The following is a 19,359-nucleotide window of genomic DNA, read 5'->3' on the forward strand; positions in this document are numbered from 1 at the left end:
TAACAACCAAAACCACCACTATTGGTCTGACACTAACCCACATTGGATAGATCACTCCAAGACTGTTGGAACAAAAAAATTGATGGTATGTTGTTGTATATGGGGTGTATACATAGATCAGGTGTATCCATATGAATGGCCCACCCTGTAGTATTCTTTAGTTTTGCAATGTGTAATATTTTATATCTTCCATTGTATGTGTAAATGCATGTATGCTGTTTTCTCTTTTTCTGTGTTGTCTCTCTTCTGTTTTCTTACAGATGGCGGTCGGTCGACAAGTATTTTTCATGTTGAAGAGGAGTTTGGCATTGGGTTTGTTATAACATGTATTTGTTCTTTCTCCTTGCAACTTTCTTACTCTTTTTGTCTGACTTTTTTTCTCTTTTTCATTATGATATGTATGCATATATAAACAATCTTTTTTTACAGGTCACTTTGTGTGCATTTCATGGGTAGTATTTTATATCTGTTATTGAATGTGGTAATGCATGTAAATTGGTGTCTCTTTTTTTGTGTTGTCACTCTTCTGTTTTCTTACAGATAGCGGTCGACAAGTGTTTTTCATGGTGAAGAAGAGTTGTGCATGTGAATTGTTATGGCGGTGGCAGTTGGGCGTATTTGTTTCTTCACATTCACTGTGCAGATTTTGCACACTAACTGTTAAAGAAAATAAATCTGGAGAGTAATAGGGTGGCTATTGGGGAGGAGGAGGCCACAGTACAGGGTGGGCCATTCATATGGATACACCTTAATTTGGCTATTTATTTGGTTACATAAATTGATGTGAATGGTGAAATTAACAAACAAAACCACCACTATTGGTCTGACACTAACCCACATTGGATAGATCCCTCCAAGACTGTCGGAACGAAAAAATTGATGGTATGATGTTGTATATGGGGTGTATACATAGATCAGGTGTATCCATATAAATGGCCCACCCTGTAGTATCCTTTAGTTTTGCAATGTGTAATAGTTTATATCTTCCATTGTATGTGTAAATGCATGTAAGTTGTTTTCTCTTTTTCTGTGTTGTCTCTCTTCTGTTTTCTTACAGATGGCGGTCGACAAGTATTTTTCATGTTGAAGAGGAGTTTGGCATTGGGTTTGTTATAACATGTATTTGTTCTTTCTCCTTGCAACTTTCTTACTCTTTTTGTCTGACTTTTTGTTCTCTTTTTCAGTATGATATGTATGCATATATCAACAATCTTTTTTTACAGGTCACTTTGTGTGCATTTCATGGGTAGTATTTTATATCTGTTATTGTATGGGGTAATGCATGTAAATTGGTATCTCTTTTTTTGTGTTGTCTCTCCTCTGTTTTGTTACAGATGGCGGTCGACAAATGTTTTTCATGGTGAAGAAGAGTTGAGCATGTGAATTGTTATGGCGGTGGCAGTTGGGCGTATTTGTTTCTTCACATTCACTGTGCAGATTTTGCACACTAACTGTTAAAGAAAATAAATCTGGAGAGGAATAGGGTGGCTATTGGGGAGGAGGAGGCCACAGTACAGGGTGGGCCATTCATATGGATACACCTTAATTTGGCTATTTAAATGGTTACATAATTTTATGTGAATGGTGAAATTAACAACCAAAACCACCACTATTGGTCTGACACTAACCCACATTGGATAGATCCCTCCAAGACTGTTGGAACAAAAAAATTGATGGTATGATGTTGTATATGGGGTGTATACGTAGATCAGGTGTATCCATATGAATGGCCCACCCTGTAGTATCCTTTAGTTTTGCAATGTGTAATATTTTATATCTTCCATTGTATGTGTAAATGCATGTAAGTTGTTTTCTCTTTTTCTGTGTTTTCTCTCTTCTGTTTTCTTACAGATGGCGGTCGACAAGTATTTTTCATGTTGAAGAGGAGTTTGGCATCGGGTTTGTTATAACATGTATTTGTTCTTTCTCCTTGCAACTTTCTTACTCTTTTTGTCTGACTTTTTTTTCTCTTTTTCAGTATATGTATGCGTATATCAACAATCTTTTTTTACAGGTCACTTTGTGTGCATTTCATGGGTAGTATTTTATATCTGTTATTGTATGGGGTAATGCATGTAAATTGGTATCTCTTTTTTTGTGTTGTCTCTCTTCTGTTTTGTTACAGATGGCGGTCGACAAATGTTTTTCATGGTGAAGAAGAGTTGTGCATGTGAATTGTTATGGCGGTGGCAGTTGGGCATTGGCCAGTTGGGCATATTTGTTTCTTCACATTCACTGTGCAGATTTTGCACACTAACTGTTAAAGAAAATAAATCTGGAGAGGAATAGGGTGGCTATTGGGGAGGAGGAGGCCACAGTACAGGGTGGGCCATTCATATGGATACACCTTAATTTGGCTATTTATATGGTTACATAAGTTTATGTGAATGGTGAAATTAACAACCAAAACCACCACTATTGGTCTGACACCAACCCACATTGGATAGATCACTCCAAGACTGTTGGAACAAAAAAATTGATGGTATGTTGTTGTATATGGGGTGTATACATAGATCAGGTGTATCCATATGAATGGCCCACCCTGTAGTATTCTTTAGTTTTGCAATGTGTAATATTTTATATCTTCCATTGTATGTGTAAATGCATGTATGCTGTTTTCTCTTTTTCTGTGTTGTCTCTCTTCTGTTTTCTTACAGATGGCGGTCGGTCGACAAGTATTTTTCATGTTGAAGAGGAGTTTGGCATTGGGTTTGTTATAACATGTATTTGTTCTTTCTCCTTGCAACTTTCTTACTCTTTTTGTCTGACTTTTTTTCTCTTTTTCATTATGATATGTATGCATATATAAACAATCTTTTTTTACAGGTCACTTTGTGTGCATTTCATGGGTAGTATTTTATATCTGTTATTGAATGTGGTAATGCATGTAAATTGGTGTCTCTTTTTTTGTGTTGTCACTCTTCTGTTTTCTTACAGATAGCGGTCGACAAGTGTTTTTCATGGTGAAGAAGAGTTGTGCATGTGAATTGTTATGGCGGTGGCAGTTGGGCGTATTTGTTTCTTCACATTCACTGTGCAGATTTTGCACACTAACTGTTAAAGAAAATAAATCTGGAGAGTAATAGGGTGGCTATTGGGGAGGAGGAGGCCACAGTACAGGGTGGGCCATTCATATGGATACACCTTAATTTGGCTATTTATTTGGTTACATAAATTGATGTGAATGGTGAAATTAACAAACAAAACCACCACTATTGGTCTGACACTAACCCACATTGGATAGATCCCTCCAAGACTGTCGGAACGAAAAAATTGATGGTATGATGTTGTATATGGGGTGTATACATAGATCAGGTGTATCCATATAAATGGCCCACCCTGCAGTATCCTTTAGTTTTGCAATGTGTAATAGTTTATATCTTCCATTGTATGTGTAAATGCATGTAAGTTGTTTTCTCTTTTTCTGTGTTGTCTCTCTTCTGTTTTCTTACAGATGGCGGTCGACAAGTATTTTTCATGTTGAAGAGGAGTTTGGCATTGGGTTTGTTATAACATGTATTTGTTCTTTCTCCTTGCAACTTTCTTACTCTTTTTGTCTGACTTTTTTTTCTCTTTTTCAGTATGATATGTATGCATATATCAACAATCTTTTTTTACAGGTCACTTTGTGTGCATTTCATGGGTAGTATTTTATATCTGTTATTGTATGGGGTAATGCATGTAAATTGGTATCTCTTTTTTTGTGTTGTCTCTCCTCTGTTTTGTTACAGATGGCGGTCGACAAATGTTTTTCATGGTGAAGAAGAGTTGTGCATGTGAATTGTTATGGCGGTGGCAGTTGGGCATATTTGTTTCTTCACATTCACTGTGCAGATTTTGCACACTAACTGTTAAAGAAAATAAATCTGGAGAGGAATAGGGTGGCTATTGGGGAGGAGGAGGCCACAGTACAGGGTGGGCCATTCATATGGATACACCTTAATTTGGCTATTTAAATGGTTACATAATTTTATGTGAATGGTGAAATTAACAACCAAAACCACCACTATTGGTCTGACACTAACCCACATTGGATAGATCACTCCAAGACTGTTGGAACAAAAAAATTGATGGTATGTTGTTGTATATGGGGTGTATACATAGATCAGGTGTATCCATATGAATGTCCCACCCTGTAGTATCCTTTAGTTTTGCAATGTGTAATAGTTTATATCTTCCATTGTATGTGTAAATGCATGTAAGTTGTTTTCTCTTTTTCTGTGTTGTCTCTCTTCTGTTTTCTTACAGATGGCGGCCGGTCGACAAGTATTTTTCATGTTGAACAGGAGATTGGCATTGAGTTTGTTATAACATGTATTTGTTCTTTCTCCTTGCAACTTTCTTACTCTTTTTGTCTGACTTTTTTTCTCTTTTTCAGTATGATATGTATGCATATATAAACAATCTTTTTTTACAGGTCACTTTGTGTGCATTTCATGGGTAGTATTTTATATCTGTTATTGAATGTGGTAATGCATGTAAATTGGTATCTCTTTTTTTGTGTTGTCACTCTTCTGTTTTCTTACAGATAGCGGTCGACAAGTGTTTTTCATGGTGAAGAAGAGTTGTGCATGTGAATTGTTATGGCGGTGGCAGTTGGGCGTATTTGTTTCTCCACATTCACTGTTCAGATTTTGCACACTAACTGTTAAAGAAAATAAATCTGGAGAGGAATAGGGTGGCTATTGGGGAGGAGGAGGCCACAGTACAGGGTGGGCCATTCATATGGATACAACTTAATTTGGCTATTCATATGGTTACATAATTTTATGTGAATGGTGAAATTAACAAACAAAACCACCACTATTGGTCTGACACTAACCCACATTGGATAGATCCCTCCAAGACTGTTGGAACAAAAAAATTGATGGTATGATGTTGTATATGGGGTGTATACATAGATCAGGTGTATCCATATAAATGGCCCACCCTGTAGTATCCTTTAGTTTTACAAATGTGTAATATTTTATATCTTTCATTGTATGCGTAAATGCATGTATGTTGTTTTCTTCTTTTTCTGTGTTGTCTCTCTTCTGTTTTCTTACAGATGGCGGTCGACAAATGTTTTTCATGGTGAAGAAGAGTTGTGCATGTGAATTGTTATGGCGGTGGCAGTTGGGCGTATTTGTTTTTTCACATTCACTGTGCAGGTTTTGCACACTAACTGCTAAAGAAAATAAATCTGGAGAGGAATAGGGTGGCTATTGGAGAGGAGTAGGCCACAGTACAGGGTGGGCCATTCATATGGATACACCTTAATTTGGCTATTTATATGGTAACATAAGTTTATGTGAATGGTGAAATTAACAAACAAAACCACCACTATTGGTCTGACACTAACCCACATTGGATAGATCACTCCAAGACTGTTGGAACAAAAAAATTGATGGTCTGATGTTGTATATGGGGTGTATACATAGATCAGGTGTATCCATATAAATGGCCCACCCTGTAGTATTCTTTAGTTTTGCAATGTGTAATATTTTATATCTTCCATTGTATGTGTAAATGCATGTGTGCTGTTTTCTCTTTTTCTGTGTTGTCTCTCTTCTGTTTTCTTACAGATGGCGGTCGGTCGACAAGTATTTTTCATGTTGAAGAGGAGTTTGGCATTGGGTTTGTTATAACATGTATTTGTTCTTTCTCCTTGCAACTTTCTTACTCTTTTTGTCTGACTTTTTTTCTCTTTTTCATTATGATATGTATGCATATATAAACAATCTTTTTTTACAGGTCACTTTGTGTGCATTTCATGGGTAGTATTTTATATCTGTTATTGAATGTGGTAATGCATGTAAATTGGTGTCTCTTTTTTTGTGTTGTCACTCTTCTGTTTTCTTACAGATAGCGGTCGACAAGTGTTTTTCATGGTGAAGAAGAGTTGTGCATGTGAATTGTTATGGCGGTGGCAGTTGGGCGTATTTGTTTCTTCACATTCACTGTGCAGATTTTGCACACTAACTGTTAAAGAAAATAAATCTGGAGAGTAATAGGGTGGCTATTGGGGAGGAGGAGGCCACAGTACAGGGTGGGCCATTCATATGGATACACCTTAATTTGGCTATTTATTTGGTTACATAAATTGATGTGAATGGGGAAATTAACAAACAAAACCACCACTATTGGTCTGACACTAACCCACATTGGATAGATCCCTCCAAGACTGTCGGAACGAAAAAATTGATGGTATGATGTTGTATATGGGGTGTATACATAGATCAGGTGTATCCATATAAATGGCCCACCCTGTAGTATCCTTTAGTTTTGCAATGTGTAATAGTTTATATCTTCCATTGTATGTGTAAATGCATGTAAGTTGTTTTCTCTTTTTCTGTGTTGTCTCTCTTCTGTTTTCTTACAGATGGCGGTCGACAAGTATTTTTCATGTTGAAGAGGAGTTTGGCATCGGGTTTGTTATAACATGTATTTGTTCTTTCTCCTTGCAACTTTCTTACTCTTTTTGTCTGACTTTTTTTTCTCTTTTTCAGTATGATATGTATGCATATATCAACAATCTTTTTTTACAGGTCACTTTGTGTGCATTTCATGGGTAGTATTTTATATCTGTTATTGTATGGGGTAATGCATGTAAATTGGTATCTCTTTTTTTGTGTTGTCTCTCCTCTGTTTTGTTACAGATGGCGGTCGACAAATGTTTTTCATGGTGAAGAAGAGTTGTGCATGTGAATTGTTATGGCGGTGGCAGTTGGGCATATTTGTTTCTTCACATTCACTGTGCAGATTTTGCACACTAACTGTTAAAGAAAATAAATCTGGAGAGGAATAGGGTGGCTATTGGGGAGGAGGAGGCCACAGTACAGGGTGGGCCATTCATATGGATACACCTTAATTTGGCTATTTAAATGGTTACATAATTTTATGTGAATGGTGAAATTAACAACCAAAACCACCACTATTGGTCTGACACTAACCCACATTGGATAGATCACTCCAAGACTGTTGGAACAAAAAAATTGATGGTATGTTGTTGTATATGGGGTGTATACATAGATCAGGTGTATCCATATGAATGTCCCACCCTGTAGTATCCTTTAGTTTTGCAATGTGTAATAGTTTATATCTTCCATTGTATGTGTAAATGCATGTAAGTTGTTTTCTCTTTTTCTGTGTTGTCTCTCTTCTGTTTTCTTACAGATGGCGGCCGGTCGACAAGTATTTTTCATGTTGAACAGGAGATTGGCATTGAGTTTGTTATAACATGTATTTGTTCTTTCTCCTTGCAACTTTCTTACTCTTTTTGTCTGACTTTTTTTCTCTTTTTCAGTATGATATGTATGCATATATAAACAATCTTTTTTTACAGGTCACTTTGTGTGCATTTCATGGGTAGTATTTTATATCTGTTATTGAATGTGGTAATGCATGTAAATTGGTATCTCTTTTTTTGTGTTGTCACTCTTCTGTTTTCTTACAGATAGCGGTCGACAAGTGTTTTTCATGGTGAAGAAGAGTTGTGCATGTGAATTGTTATGGCGGTGGCAGTTGGGCGTATTTGTTTCTCCACATTCACTGTTCAGATTTTGCACACTAACTGTTAAAGAAAATAAATCTGGAGAGGAATAGGGTGGCTATTGGGGAGGAGGAGGCCACAGTACAGGGTGGGCCATTCATATGGATACAACTTAATTTGGCTATTCATATGGTTACATAATTTTATGTGAATGGTGAAATTAACAAACAAAACCACCACTATTGGTCTGACACTAACCCACATTGGATAGATCCCTCCAAGACTGTTGGAACAAAAAAATTGATGGTATGATGTTGTATATGGGGTGTATACATAGATCAGGTGTATCCATATAAATGGCCCACCCTGTAGTATCCTTTAGTTTTACAAATGTGTAATATTTTATATCTTTCATTGTATGCGTAAATGCATGTATGTTGTTTTCTTCTTTTTCTGTGTTGTCTCTCTTCTGTTTTCTTACAGATGGCGGTCGACAAATGTTTTTCATGGTGAAGAAGAGTTGTGCATGTGAATTGTTATGGCGGTGGCAGTTGGGCGTATTTGTTTTTTCACATTCACTGTGCAGGTTTTGCACACTAACTGCTAAAGAAAATAAATCTGGAGAGGAATAGGGTGGCTATTGGAGAGGAGTAGGCCACAGTACAGGGTGGGCCATTCATATGGATACACCTTAATTTGGCTATTTATATGGTAACATAAGTTTATGTGAATGGTGAAATTAACAAACAAAACCACCACTATTGGTCTGACACTAACCCACATTGGATAGATCACTCCAAGACTGTTGGAACAAAAAAATTGATGGTCTGATGTTGTATATGGGGTGTATACATAGATCAGGTGTATCCATATAAATGGCCCACCCTGTAGTATTCTTTAGTTTTGCAATGTGTAATATTTTATATCTTCCATTGTATGTGTAAATGCATGTATGCTGTTTTCTCTTTTTCTGTGTTGTCTCTCTTCTGTTTTCTTACAGATGGCGGTCGGTCGACAAGTATTTTTCATGTTGAAGAGGAGTTTGGCATTGGGTTTGTTATAACATGTATTTGTTCTTTCTCCTTGCAACTTTCTTACTCTTTTTGTCTGACTTTTTTTCTCTTTTTCATTATGATATGTATGCATATATAAACAATCTTTTTTTACAGGTCACTTTGTGTGCATTTCATGGGTAGTATTTTATATCTGTTATTGAATGTGGTAATGCATGTAAATTGGTGTCTCTTTTTTTGTGTTGTCACTCTTCTGTTTTCTTACAGATAGCGGTCGACAAGTGTTTTTCATGGTGAAGAAGAGTTGTGCATGTGAATTGTTATGGCGGTGGCAGTTGGGCGTATTTGTTTCTTCACATTCACTGTGCAGATTTTGCACACTAACTGTTAAAGAAAATAAATCTGGAGAGTAATAGGGTGGCTATTGGGGAGGAGGAGGCCACAGTACAGGGTGGGCCATTCATATGGATACACCTTAATTTGGCTATTTATTTGGTTACATAAATTGATGTGAATGGGGAAATTAACAAACAAAACCACCACTATTGGTCTGACACTAACCCACATTGGATAGATCCCTCCAAGACTGTCGGAACGAAAAAATTGATGGTATGATGTTGTATATGGGGTGTATACATAGATCAGGTGTATCCATATAAATGGCCCACCCTGTAGTATCCTTTAGTTTTGCAATGTGTAATAGTTTATATCTTCCATTGTATGTGTAAATGCATGTAAGTTGTTTTCTCTTTTTCTGTGTTGTCTCTCTTCTGTTTTCTTACAGATGGCGGTCGACAAGTATTTTTCATGTTGAAGAGGAGTTTGGCATCGGGTTTGTTATAACATGTATTTGTTCTTTCTCCTTGCAACTTTCTTACTCTTTTTGTCTGACTTTTTTTTCTCTTTTTCAGTATGATATGTATGCATATATCAACAATCTTTTTTTACAGGTCACTTTGTGTGCATTTCATGGGTAGTATTTTATATCTGTTATTGTATGGGGTAATGCATGTAAATTGGTATCTCTTTTTTTGTGTTGTCTCTCCTCTGTTTTGTTACAGATGGCGGTCGACAAATGTTTTTCATGGTGAAGAAGAGTTGTGCATGTGAATTGTTATGGCGGTGGCAGTTGGGCATATTTGTTTCTTCACATTCACTGTGCAGATTTTGCACACTAACTGTTAAAGAAAATAAATCTGGAGAGGAATAGGGTGGCTATTGGGGAGGAGGAGGCCACAGTACAGGGTGGGCCATTCATATGGATACACCTTAATTTGGCTATTTAAATGGTTACATAATTTTATGTGAATGGTGAAATTAACAACCAAAACCACCACTATTGGTCTGACACTAACCCACATTGGATAGATCACTCCAAGACTGTTGGAACAAAAAAATTGATGGTATGTTGTTGTATATGGGGTGTATACATAGATCAGGTGTATCCATATGAATGTCCCACCCTGTAGTATCCTTTAGTTTTGCAATGTGTAATAGTTTATATCTTCCATTGTATGTGTAAATGCATGTAAGTTGTTTTCTCTTTTTCTGTGTTGTCTCTCTTCTGTTTTCTTACAGATGGCGGCCGGTCGACAAGTATTTTTCATGTTGAACAGGAGATTGGCATTGAGTTTGTTATAACATGTATTTGTTCTTTCTCCTTGCAACTTTCTTACTCTTTTTGTCTGACTTTTTTTCTCTTTTTCAGTATGATATGTATGCATATATAAACAATCTTTTTTTACAGGTCACTTTGTGTGCATTTCATGGGTAGTATTTTATATCTGTTATTGAATGTGGTAATGCATGTAAATTGGTATCTCTTTTTTTGTGTTGTCACTCTTCTGTTTTCTTACAGATAGCGGTCGACAAGTGTTTTTCATGGTGAAGAAGAGTTGTGCATGTGAATTGTTATGGCGGTGGCAGTTGGGCGTATTTGTTTCTCCACATTCACTGTTCAGATTTTGCACACTAACTGTTAAAGAAAATAAATCTGGAGAGGAATAGGGTGGCTATTGGGGAGGAGGAGGCCACAGTACAGGGTGGGCCATTCATATGGATACAACTTAATTTGGCTATTCATATGGTTACATAATTTTATGTGAATGGTGAACTTAACAAACAAAACCACCACTATTGGTCTGACACTAACCCACATTGGATAGATCCCTCCAAGACTGTTGGAACAAAAAAATTGATGGTATGATGTTGTATATGGGGTGTATACATAGATCAGGTGTATCCATATAAATGGCCCACCCTGTAGTATCCTTTAGTTTTACAAATGTGTAATATTTTATATCTTTCATTGTATGCGTAAATGCATGTATGTTGTTTTCTTCTTTTTCTGTGTTGTCTCTCTTCTGTTTTCTTACAGATGGCGGTCGACAAATGTTTTTCATGGTGAAGAAGAGTTGTGCATGTGAATTGTTATGGCGGTGGCAGTTGGGCGTATTTGTTTTTTCACATTCACTGTGCAGGTTTTGCACACTAACTGCTAAAGAAAATAAATCTGGAGAGGAATAGGGTGGCTATTGGGGAGGAAGAGGCCACAGTACAGGGTGGGCCATTCATATGGATACACCTTAATTTGGCTATTTATATGGTTACATAAGTTTATGTGAATGGTGAAATTAACAAACAAAACCACCACTATTGGTCTGACACTAACCCACATTGAATAGATCACTCCAAGACTGTTGGAACAAAAAAATTGATGGTATGATGTTGTATATGGGGTGTATACATAGATCAGGTGTATCCATATAAATGGCCCACCCTGTAGTATCCTTTAGTTTTACAAATGTGTAATATTTTATATCTTTCATTGTATGCGTAAATGCATGTATGTTGTTTTCTTCTTTTTCTGTGTTGTCTCTCTTCTGTTTTCTTACAGATGGCGGTCGACAAATGTTTTTCATGGTGAAGAAGAGTTGTGCATGTGAATTGTTATGGCGGTGGCAGTTGGGCGTATTTGTTTTTTCACATTCACTGTGCAGGTTTTGCACACTAACTGCTAAAGAAAATAAATCTGGAGAGGAATAGGGTGGCTATTGGAGAGGAGTAGGCCACAGTACAGGGTGGGCCATTCATATGGATACACCTTAATTTGGCTATTTATATGGTAACATAAGTTTATGTGAATGGTGAAATTAACAAACAAAACCACCACTATTGGTCTGACACTAACCCACATTGGATAGATCACTCCAAGACTGTTGGAACAAAAAAATTGATGGTATGATGTTGTATATGGGGTGTATACATAGATCAGGTGTATCCATATAAATGGCCCACCCTGTAGTATTCTTTAGTTTTGCAATGTGTAATATTTTATATCTTCCATTGTATGTGTAAATGCATGTATGCTGTTTTCTCTTTTTCTGTGTTGTCTCTCTTCTGTTTTCTTACAGATGGCGGCCGGTCGACAAGTATTTTTCATGTTGAAGAGGAGTTTGGCATTGGGTTTGTTATAACATGTATTTGTTCTTTCTCCTTGCAACTTTCTTACTCTTTTTGTCTGACTTTTTTTCTCTTTTTCAGTATGATATGTATGCATATATAAACAATCTTTTTTTACAGGTCACTTTGTGTGCATTTCATGGGTAGTATTTTATATCTGTTATTGAATGTGGTAATGCATGTAAATTGGTATCTCTTTTTTTGTGTTGTCACTCTTCTGTTTTCTTACAGATAGCGGTCGACAAGTGTTTTTCATGGTGAAGAAGAGTTGTGCATGTGAATTGTTATGGCTGTGGCAGTTGGGCGTATTTGTTTCTCCACATTCACTGTGCAGATTTTGCACACTAACTGTTAAAGAAAATAAATCTGGAGAGGAATAGGGTGGCTATTGGGGAGGAGGAGGCCACAGTACAGGGTGGGCCATTCATATGGATACACCTTAATTTGGCTATTCATATGGTTACATAATTTTATGTGAATGGTGAAATTAACAAACAAAACCACCACTATTGGTCTGACACTAACCCACATTGGATAGATCCCTCCAAGACTGTTGGAACAAAAAAATTGATGGTATGATGTTGTATATGGGGTGTATACATAGATCAGGTGTATCCATATAAATGGCCCACCCTGTAGTATCCTTTAGTTTTACAAATGTGTAATATTTTATATCTTTCATTGTATGCGTAAATGCATGTATGTTGTTTTCTCTTTTTCTGTGTTGTCTCTCTTCTGTTTTCTTACAGATGGCGGTCGACAAGTGTTTTTCATGGTGAAGAAGAGTTGTGCATGTGAATTGTTCTGGCGGTGGCAGTTGGGTGTATTTGTTTCTTCACATTCACTGTGCAGATTTTGCACACTAACTGTTAAAGAAAATAAATCTGGAGAGGAATAGGGTGGCTATTGGGGAGGAGGAGGCCACAGTACAGGGTTGGCCATTCATATGGATTCACCTTAATTTGGCTATTTATATGGTTACATAAGTTTATGTGAATGGTGAAATTAACAAACAAAACCACCACTATTGGTCTGACACTAACCCACATTGGATAGATCACTCCAAGACTGTTGGAACAAAAAAATTGATGGTATTATGTTGTATATGGGGTGTATACATAGATCAGGTGTATCCATATAAATGGCCCACCCTGTAGTATTCTTTAGTTTTGCAATGTGTAATATTTTATATCTTCCATTGTATGTGTAAATGCATGTATGCTGTTTTCTCTTTTTCTGTGTTGTCTCTCTTCTGTTTTCTTACAGATGGCGGCCGGTCGACAAGTATTTTTCATGTTGAAGAGGAGTTTGGCATTGGGTTTGTTATAACATGTATTTGTTCTTTCTCCTTGCAACTTTCTTACTCTTTTTGTCTGACTTTTTTTCTCCTTTTCAGTATGATATGTATGCATATATAAACAATCTTTTTTTACAGGTCACTTTGTGTGCATTTCATGGGTAGTATTTTATATCTGTTATTGAATGTGGTAATGCATGTAAATTGGTATCTCTTTTTTTTTGTGTTGTCACTCTTCTGTTTTCTTACAGATAGCGGTCGACAAGTGTTTTTCATGGTGAAGAAGAGTTGTGCATGTAAATTGTTATGGCGGTGGCAGTTGGGCGTATTTGTTTCTTCACATTCACTGTGCAGATTTTGCACACTAACTGTTAAAGAAAATAAATCTGGAGAGGAAAAGGGTGGCTATTGGGGAGGAGGAGGCCACAGTACAGGGTGGGCCATTCATATGGATACACCTTAATTTGGCTATTTATATGGTTACATAATTTTTTTTGTGAATGGTGAAATTAACAAACAAAACCACCACTATTGGTCTGACACTAACCCACATTGGATAGATCCCTCCAAGACTGTTGGAACAAAAAAATTGATGGTATGATGTTGTATATGGGGTGTATACATAGATCAGGTGTATCCATATAAATGGCCCACCCTGTAGTATTCTTTAGTTTTGCAATGTGTAATATTTAAATCTTCCATTGTATGTGTAAATGCATGTATGCTGTTTTCTCTTTTTCTGTGTTGTCTCTCTTCTGTTTTCTTACAGATGGCGGCCGGTCAACAAGTATTTTTCATGTTGAAGAGGAGTTTGGCATTGGGGTTGTTATAACATGTATTTGTTCTTTCTCCTTGCAACTTTCTTACTCTTTTTGTCTGACTTTTTTTCTCTTTTTCAGTATGATATGTATGCATATATAAACAATCTTTTTTTACAGGTCACTTTGTGTGCATTTCATGGGTAGTATTTTATATCTGTTATTGAATGTGGTAATGCATGTAAATTGGTATCTCTTTTTTTGTGTTGTCACTCTTCTGTTTTCTTACAGATAGCGGTCGACAAGTGTTTTTCATGGTGAAGAAGAGTTGTGCATGTAAATTGTTATGGCGGTGGCAGTTGGGCGTATTTGTTTCTTCACATTCACTGTGCAGATTTTGCACACTAACTGTTAAAGAAAATAAATCTGGAGAGGAATAGGGTGGCTATTGGGGAGGAGGAGGCCACAGTACAGGGTGGGCCATTCATATGGATACACCTTAATTTGGCTATTTATATGGTTACATAAGTTTATGTGAATGGTGAAATTAACAAACAAAACCACCACTATTGGTCTGACACTAACCCACATTGGATAGATCACTCCAAGACTGTTGGAACAAAAAAATTGATGGTATGATGTTGTATATGGGGTGTATACATAGATCAGGTGTATCCATATAAATGGCCCACCCTGTAGTATTCTTTAGTTTTGCAATGTGTAATATTTTATATCTTCCATTGTATGTGTAAATGCATGTATGCTGTTTTCTCTTTTTCTGTGTTGTCTCTCTTCTGTTTTCTTACAGATGGCGGCCGGTCGACAAGTATTTTTCATGTTGAAGAGGAGTTTGGCATTGGGTTTGTTATAACATGTATTTGTTCTTTCTCCTTGCAACTTTCTTACTCTTTTTGTCTGACTTTTTTTCTCTTTTTCAGTATGATATGTATGCATATATAAACAATCTTTTTTTACAGGTCACTTTGTGTGCATTTCATGGGTAGTATTTTATATCTGTTATTGAATGTGGTAATGCATGTAAATTGGTATCTCTTTTTTTTGTGTTGTCACTCTTCTGTTTTCTTACAGATAGCGGTCGACAAGTGTTTTTCATGGTGAAGAAGAGTTGTGCATGTGAATTGTTATGGCGGTGGCAGTTGGGCGTATTTGTTTCTTCACATTCACTGTGCAGATTTTGCACACTAACTGTTAAAGAAAATAAATCTGGAGAGGAATAGGGTGGCTATTGGGGAGGAGGAGGCCACAGTACAGGGTGGGCCATTCATATGGATACACCTTAATTTGGCTATTTATATGGTTACATAATTTTATGTGAATAGTGAAATTAACAAACAAAACCACCACTATTGGTCTGACACTAACCCACATTGGATAGATTCCTCCAAGACTGTTGGAACAAAAAAATTGATGGTATGATGTTGTATATGGGGTGTATACATAGATCAGGTGTATCCATATAAATGGCCCACCCTGTAGTATTCTTTAGTTTTGCAATGTGTAATATTTTATATCTTCCATTGTATGTGTAAATGCATGCATGCTGTTTTCTCTTTTTCTGTGTTGTCTCTCTTCTGTTTTCTTACAGATGGCGGCCGGTCGACAAGTATTTTTCATGTTGAAGAGGAGTTTGGCATTGGGTTTGTTATAACATGTATTTGTTCTTTCTCCTTGCAACTTTCTTACTCTTTTTGTCTGACTTTTTTTCTCTTTTTCAGTATGATATGTATACATATATAAACAATCTTTTTTTACAGGTCACTTTGTGTGCATTTCATGGGTAGTATTTTATATCTGTTATTGAATGTGGTAATGCATGTAAATTGGTATCTCTTTTTTTGTGTTGTCACTCTTCTGTTTTCTTACAGATAGCGGTCGACAAGTGTTTTTCATGGTGAAGAAGAGTTGTGCATGTGAATTGTTATGGCGGTGGCAGTTGGGCGTATTTGTTTCTTCACATTCACTGTGCAGATTTTGCACACTAACTGTTAAAGAAAATAAATCTGGAGAGGAGTAGGGTGGCTATTGGGGAGGAGGAGGCCACAGTACAGGGTGGGCCATTCATATGGATACACCTTAATTTGGCTATTTATATGGTTACATAATTTTATGTGAATGGTGAAATTAACAAACAAAACCACCACTATTGGTCTGACACTAACCCACATTAGATAGATCCCTCCAAGACTGTTGGAACAAAAAAATTGATGGTATGATGTTGTATATGGGGTGTATACATAGATCAGGTGTATCCATATAAATGGCCCACCCTGTAGTATCCTTTAGTTTTGCAAATGTGTAATATTTTATATCTTCCATTGTATGTGTAAATGCATGTATGTGGTTTTCTCTTTTTCTGTGTTGTCTCTCTTCTGTTTTCTTACAGATGGCGGTCGACAAATGTTTTTCATGGTGAAGAAGAGTTGTGCATGTGAATTGTTATGGCGGTGGCAGTTGGGCGTATTTGGTTTTTCACATTCACTGTGCAGGTTTTGCACACTAACTGTTAAAGAAAATAAATCTGGAGAAGAATAGGGTGGCTATTGGGGAGGAGGAGGCCACAGTACAGGGTGGGCCATTCATATGGATACACCTTAATTTGGCTATTTATATGGTTACATAAGTTTATGTAAATGGTGAAATTAACAAACAAAACCACCACTATTGGTCTGACACTAACCCACATTGGATAGATCACTCCAAGACTGTTGGAACAAAAAAAATTGATGGTATGATGTTGTATATGGGGAGTATACATAGATCAGGTGTATCCATATAAATGGCCCACCCTGTAGTATCCTTTAGTTTTGCAATGTGTAATATTTTATATCTTCCATTGTATGTGTAAATGCATGTATGTTGTTTTCTCTTTTTCTGTGTTGTCTCTCTTCTGTTTTCTTACAGATGGCGGCCGGTCGGCAAGTATTTTTCATGTTGAAGAGGAGTTTGGCATTGGGTTTGTTATAACATGTATTTGTTCTTTCTCCTTGCAACTTTCTTACTCTTTTTGTCTGACTTTTTTTCTCTTTTTCAGTATGATATGTATGCATATATAAACAATCTTTTTTTACAGGTCTCTTTGTGTGCATTTCATGGGTAGTATTTTATATCTGTTATTGTATGTGGTAATGCATGTAAATTGGTATCTGTTTTTTTCTGTTTTCACTCTTCTGTTTTCTTACAGATAGCGGTCGACAAGTGTTTTTCATGGTGAAGAAGAGTTGTGCATGTGAATTGTTATGGCGGTGGCAGTTGGGCGTATTTGTTTCTTCACATTCACTGTGCAGATTTTGCACACTAACTGTTAAAGAAAATAAATCTGGAGAGGAATAGGGTGGCTATTGGGGAGGAGGAGGCCACAGTACAGGGTGGGCCATTCATATGGATACACCTTAATTTGGCTATTTATATGGTTACATAAGTTTATGTGAATGGTGAAATTAACAAACAAAACCACCACTATTGGTCTGACACTAACCCACATTGGATAGATCCCTCCAAGACTGTTGGAACAAAAAAATTGATGGTATGATGTTGTATATGGGGTGTATACATAGATCAGGTGTATCCATATAAATGGCCCACCCTGTAGTATCCTTTAGTTTTGCAAATGTGTAATATTTTATATCTTCCATTGTATGTGTAAATGCATGTATCATGTTTTCTCTTTTTCTGTGTTGTCTCTCTTCTGTTTTCTTACAGAAGGCGGTCGACAAATGTTTTTCATGGTGAAGAAGAGTTGTGCATGTGAATTGTTATGGCGGTAGCAGTTGGGCGTATTTGGTTTTTCACATTTACTGTGCAGGTTTTGCACACTAACTGTTAAAGAAAATAAATCTGGAGAAGAATAGGGTGGCTATTGGGGAGGAGGAGGCCACAGTACAGGGTGGGCCATTCATATGGATACACCTTAATTTGGCTATTTATATGGTTACATAAGTTTATGTAAATGGTGAAATTAACAAACAAAACCACCACTATTGGTCTGACACTAACCCACATTGGATAGATCACTCCAAGACTGTTGGAACCAAAAAATTGATGGTATGATGTTGTATATGGGGAGTATACATAGATCAGGTGTATCCATATAAATGGCCCACCCTGTAGTATCCTTTAGTTTTGCAATGTGTAATATTTTATATCTTCCATTGTATGTGTAAATGCATGTATGTTGTTTTCTCTTTTTCTGTGTTGTCTCTCTTCTGTTTTCTTACAGATGGCGGCCGGTCGGCAAGTATTTTTCATGTTGAAGAGGAGTTTGGCATTGGGTTTGTTATAACATGTATTTGTTCTTTCTCCTTGCAACTTTCTTACTCTTTTTGTCTGACTTTTTTTCTCTTTTTCAGTATGATATGTATGCATATATAAACAATCTTTTTTTACAGGTCACTTTGTGTGCATTTCATGGGTAGTATTTTATATCTGTTATTGTATGTGGTAATGCATGTAAATTGGTATCTGTTTTTTTCTGTTGTCACTCTTCTGTTTTCTGACAGATAGCGGTCGACAAGTGTTTTTCATGGTGAAGAAGAGTTGTGCATGTGAATTGTTATGGCAGTGGCAGTTGGGCGTATTTGTTTCTTCACATTCACTGTGCAGATTTTGCACACTAACTGTTAAAGAAAATAAATCTGGAGAGGAATAGGGTGGCTATTGGGGAGGAGGAGGCCACAGTACAGGGTGGGCCATTCATATGGATACACCTTAATTTGGCTATTTATATGGTTACATAATTCTATATGAATGGTGAAATTAACAAACAAAACCACCACTATTGGTCTGACACTAACCCACATTGGATAGATCCCTCCAAGACTGTTGGAACAAAAAAATTGATGGTATGATGTTGTATATGGGGTGTATACATAGATCAGGTGTATCCATATAAATGGCCCACCCTGTAGTATCCTTTAGTTTTACAAATGTGTAATATTTTATATCTTTCATTGTATGCGTAAATGCATGTATGTTGTTTTCTCTTTTTCTGTGTTTTCTCTCTTCTGTTTTCTTACAGATGGCGGTCGACAAATGTTTTTCATGGTGAAGAAGAGTTGTGCATGTGAATTGTTATGGCGGTGGCAGTTGGGTGTATTTGTTTTTTCACATTCACTGTGCAGGTTTTGCACACTAACTGCTAAAGAAAATAAATCTGGAGAGGAATAGGGTGGCTATTGGGGAGGAGGAGGCCACAGTACAGAGTTGGCCATTCATATGGATACACCTTAATTTGGCTATTTATATGGTTACAAAAGTTTATGTGAATGGTGAAATTAACAAACAAAACCACCACTATTGGTCTGACACTAACCCACATTGGATAGATCACTCCAAGACTGT

The sequence above is a fragment of the Hyperolius riggenbachi genome, chromosome 9 (genome assembly GCF_040937935.1).
Source record: "Hyperolius riggenbachi isolate aHypRig1 chromosome 9, aHypRig1.pri, whole genome shotgun sequence".
NCBI lineage: Eukaryota > Metazoa > Chordata > Amphibia > Anura > Hyperoliidae > Hyperolius > Hyperolius riggenbachi.